The 5,446-nt window shown below is 39.7% G+C and overlaps 1 pseudogene; it reads left to right on the top strand.

Moving 5' to 3' along the window:
- Nucleotides 1–3,659: 3,659 nt before the first annotated feature.
- On the top strand, nt 3,660–4,182 carry LOC111738353 (annotated as a pseudogene).
- The last annotated feature ends 1,264 nt before the right edge of the window (nt 4,183–5,446 follow it).

Here is a 5,446-nt window from a genome sequence, read left to right as displayed (position 1 = left end):
TTGCAGATAGAAGGTAACCAATAATTTGACAAATGGAGGAAAGAGATAATAGTGTGCCCCTAAAAACAGATTTGTAAGAGAGGTTGTTCGTGCTCATAATATCTGTGATCTGCATGACACTACCTTTCTCTGATTCTCTTACAGTTTTGGCGGGGGGAGGGGGGGTGGCATGTGACTAGTTCTAACTAATAGAGTATGAATGAAAGGGACATATGTCATTTCCGGGTCAAGAGAATTAAGAGCCATCATGCCTCCTTCCTCTACTCTAATAGCCTCATGTTTCAGATGGAGTAGCAACAAAATGGACTCACTAAATGATAAAGAAAGGCTGCTTGACTTGCACTGGACTTTCTGTGAGCAAGAAATCATTATTGCGTTAAGGCACTGAGTTTTCAGGCTTTATTTGTCAGGAGAATGTAACCTAGCTTATATAAATCATAATGGCATAAAGACCCAAATGAGACATTGAGTTTATGAGAATGCTATAATGTGTTCTTAAGTCAAGGCTAAAAATTTATATTCTCACCACCCAAAATTGATATACTACAGTCTTTTCATGGAAAGACTCTGTGAGACCAAAGAAAGTGTGCAAGTGTATTGGTGGAAGGTGGGGAGTGATAACTACACACGATAGATTGGTTTTAAAGAAGGACAAAAGACCCAATGTCCCAATATATTTCCCTTAGCCTGAGTGAAAACAAACATGCACCTGCCATCCAGGGGCAGTGTACTGTGTCTGAGATTATAGCTAGCTAGCACCTGTGAATATAACTGTTCTGACCTGGTTTCATAGAATGTACAAAATATGAAAGTCGTCTTTCCACTGTTTCTAGATTTATAAGTTAAGTACATCCATATAGGCTACTTTGGAAATATCTTCTGTGGAAGTATAGAGGTTTGGAACTAGTCACCCCAAAATGTGCCTCTGTGGTATGTGGGTCATTTGAGCTAAAGGCAACTTTAGCCATGGGCTCAAAAGAAATTTCTGACTCTCCCTTAACTACCTAGAACTTAAATTAAGGGTCTTGCCCGTAATAAGAGAGTATCAGAGATAACATCTTTTAACCTGTCTATAGGGCAGGATAAATTTCTATTCACTAAATATCTGTTCCTATTACCAGCCTGCAATGACCTTTTGAAGCCCCTGAGGCACCTTACCTCATCTCTAGCTCAGATGTCTTATATACCCATTTCCCCTTTCTGTCTCTGAACCTCTCCTGCATGTGAGGTCTCTGACTCTCTCATGCATGCAGAGTTCCCATACATATGCATGTACTAAATTTTGTTATTCTCTCTTACTAATCTATCTCATGTTTATTTGATTATTAGGCCAGTGTAAAGAACCTTGGAGGTAAAGGAAAATTTGTTCCTCCCATACAGTTGGTGCTGTGAGCAGAATAAACTCACTGGCTAAAACTCTACACTTTCCCACGAGGCTGCTGCCAATGAGGAGATCCTGGGGCGTCTGACACGGTCCTGCAGAAGGTGAGGGTTCTCACCATGTCAGCATCACTCTGTCTGCAGGATCCGGTAGAAGCAAGTGGTGAGTATCTTTTTCTCTATCCTACATTTAGATTGGCTGGAGAAAATATTTATGAAACTAGTATCTCAGGCTAGCAATTTTTGGTTATTTGATATGAGTACTTATAGGTTTAATTTTTCTCTCTCTGTTTTCTCTCTTTATATCTTGTTATATGTCCTGATAGCTTCCCTGTATGATTCGTGAGAATATTTTCTCTCTGGCTTCTATCGTCCAGAAGATGTCCTTGCCAAGGTGCACCTTGCTCTCTATCTGGCCATGAAAAGCTCTCAAGAGATTTTTCTGTGTCTATCCCATTCCTTTCAGAGATGGAAGGATAGTTATGTTCTGGTGGGCAGCCAAATCAGTTGTGGGTCCAAGCTTAGGGAATCTTAAGCCTTATCCTGTTAAAAGGGGGCAAAGCACGTGATTCCCTGTGTGTTGGAACAGTCGTTTAAAGTGTGGACAAAAAAAGAGAGCTGTAATAAATTATAAATTCCTAACTGAGCAAGTCATGGTGAGTGGTTATGCCTCAAACATAACTTTTTTAGTAAAAGGCTTATCTTTGCCTTAAGCAAGCCCTGTCCATTGTTTCTGTGCATCTAGATTAACAAACCTTTGAAATGCCCCCTTTCAGAACTCTTCTTCTAAAACAGACTACCCTCAAGAGAGAACATAATATTAATTATTCTGTAATCCAATCCCCTCCTTGCTTTTTCCTACCTTCATGCAATCTTCCCTAGTTCCCTCCTCAATTTCAAATGCATAAAAGAAACTGCAAAACTGTCATTCTCTGGAGCATTTGAGATCTTGCTCCCCAAAATTTGTCTTCAGTTTTGGCTCAAATAAACTTATATAATTTTTTCTATAGGTTTGGACATTCTTACATTAACAAAAGATGGGTCCCCCCATCTTCCTTAGGCTAATTCTGGGAGTTTCATCTTATGAGGGTTGCATCTTTTTTACTCGCCTTTGGGGTTGCCTCTTGCATCCATAGTATTGATTTGAGTAGCTATTAATCCTAATTGTCAAGGCCAGACAATCAATCTTTTTAATTGGAAAAACTTTTATATTGAAAAGAAAGAATTTTTTTTTTTTTTTTTGTACTTAGCTCTCATATTGTTATACTGGCTAGTCATTAACATTCCCTTAAAAAGATGGAAGTACAGAAATTAGAAAAAAAGTCAAAATCTACTCAGATCCCTTCCTATTTACCTTTAGATATTGTAAAACTTAGGACACTAGAAATTCAACTGTCCTTTACATAAGAAAAAAATGAAAGAATAAAAATGGCAAAACTTACTTAAAGACAACTTAAAACGTCCTAAGAAATCTGTAAGGTAACTGTCAATTTGGAAGCTCCATAATAGTACCAGACAGGAATGTGAGCTAAATTGCATTTATGGCTAGGGTCCCACTGTTGGTTAGCCAGGCATGAGTGACCAGAGTGAAGGCTCAGTTCTGTAACCATAGAAACCTCCCTTGAAGACCTTCCTTAAGGACTCCCTAGAAACACCTCCCTTTTAGGGTTATAAATTACCCCAAATCCTAAGGTACAAAGGCCATAAAAGCTTCTGACTAAACTTGCCACAAATGTGTGCGCAGAAAGTACTACACCAACCTGCCCACAACCTCAGCCTCATTATACCATCGTTATAATATCTTGCCTATGCCTGGAAGTTCATTAATCTAATTATAACAGACTGAATTCTGGGTAAGCACATGCACAGTAGGCAAAGTGTTATATAGCAACTGTCAGTCAAGGTGACTTCACATGCTGATCATCTAGTACCGCTCTAGTACCCTCTTGTCATAGCCCAATATAAACAAACCTTTCCACATTTGTGTGGTTACAGCTCTCTTCACTGAAAACCTGCTTCTCCCTGGAGCATACTCTATTATCTTTTCACTTCCCAAATTCCACAGGGATACAGCCTTCCTTAGCATGGCCCGTCTTCCTCTAAAATATACTTTCAATAAAGCTTATTTTTTCCAAATCTCACTGATTTGTAATTCTTTACTGCATCAGCAGAGAAGAACCGAGGACCCCCACCATGCCTCTGGGGCAACACTGGATTTCACATCAACCCAGCATTAACACTACCAAACTGCTGTCAGCTCTCATGCAAAATATAAAGTTATGGCCTTTCAGATGCCACTGCCCCGGGGCCACCCGCACCCAGCCATGGTCATCTCCACTTTTGAGGGCAAGTCTTTGAGCCGTATCTCCTTTGAGCTGTTTGCAGACAAAGTTCCAAAGATAGCAGAAAATTTTCATGCTCTGAGCACTGAGGAAAAAGGATTTGGGCACAAGGGTACCCGATTCCAGAGAATCATTCCAGGATTTATATGCCAGGATGGTGACTTAACATGTCATAATAGCATGGGCAACAAGTACATCTATGAAGAAAAATTTGATGATGAGAATTTCATCCTGAAGCATGTGGGACCTGGAATCTTGTCCATGGCAAATACCTGGACCCAACACAAATGGTTCACAGTATTTCATCTACACTGCCAAGACTGAGTGATTAGATGGCAAGTATGTGGTCTTTGCCAAAGTGAAAGACGGCATAAATATTGTGAAAGCCATGGAATGCTTTGGGTCCAGGAATGGCAAGACCAGCAAGAAGATCACCATTGGTAACTATGGACTACTCTAATAAATTTGCCTTGTTTTATCTTAACCACCAGACCATTTCTTCTGTAGGGATCCCCATCTGCTTGGAACACCCTATGATTTTTGTGCTCTCACTACAGTTCTTTAGGTTCCAAATATTTTTTGTCTCCTCACAACCAAGTTTAGCTGGATTGCAGAGTTAAGTTTATGATTATGAAATAAAAGCTAAACGACAATGACAACAAAGAAAAAAATATATAAATTTACAATTGCTATTATGAAGAATGTTCAAATTAGAAAAAAATGGGCTAAATAAAATGGACATTGATGGGGTTAAATAAAGGTTTTAGTACAGTACTATCAAAGGCTGAGCGGGGCTATGGAGAAGAGAGAAAGTTTCTTCTACCCCCAAGGTTTTATCAGCTGGTTTAATAATCAAATAGATATAAGATAGATTAGCAAGAGAAAACAACCAAATTTAATAAATACATGTGGGAACCCCACATAAATGAGAGAGTCAGAGACCCCATGTGCACAGAGAGGTTTAGAGACAGAGAGAGAAAATGGATACATAAGAAATTCTTAGCTAGGGATGAAGTAATGTACCTTAGGGGTGCATTACTTCAAAGAAATGTATCATGCCCTATAGATAGACCAAAAGAATTTATATCCGGTAGTCTCTTATCATGGTGAGATAGCTGAAGGGATGCTAGACGGCTAGGAAGAACTATAGATAAGCTGACCACAAGAATGCCACCACCTCATCACCCCTTACACAAAAATGCAGAAATATCTGATAATTATCTCCCTTCTAACCATTTACTTCCACACAGATATGGAATCACTATTCCCTAAGTGCAGTTAATCAAGTTAATCAAGGTTTGACTACTCTACAACTTTGCTGGGATGGTAATAATGAGCAGTCCACCATCTTTCCCCATAGCTCAGGCACTAACATGGTTACCAGGCAACATAACCAGTAAAGAAAGCAGCCCCCTTTTCAAAAGGACAGCCTTTTCACACAGGCTGTCTCTGTTTCCCAGCTCATAAAAGCTAACAAAGCCAGCCAGCCTCTGAGTCAGTTCAGAGGACCTTCCTTTCTTCTGTGATGTCTCCCTTGTGCTGGAGCATAAGCTTAATAAAACTGTTCCAGGGTTTCCTCTTGATTTCTCTCTTGGGGAACCCAAGATCCCCAGTGCTGCTAACAAAGGACAAGGCCCATAATTCAAGTTCTTCTAGGAAGTTAAGACAGAGGTTTCTCTTGAGCCGGTGGCTAAAGTTGCCTTTAGTTCAAAAGACCTGCATAC

This window comes from Pteropus vampyrus, unplaced genomic scaffold (assembly GCF_000151845.1).
Source record: "Pteropus vampyrus isolate Shadow unplaced genomic scaffold, Pvam_2.0 Scaffold37, whole genome shotgun sequence".
NCBI lineage: Eukaryota > Metazoa > Chordata > Mammalia > Chiroptera > Pteropodidae > Pteropus > Pteropus vampyrus.
This window is presented reverse-complemented; position numbering and strand designations above follow the sequence as displayed.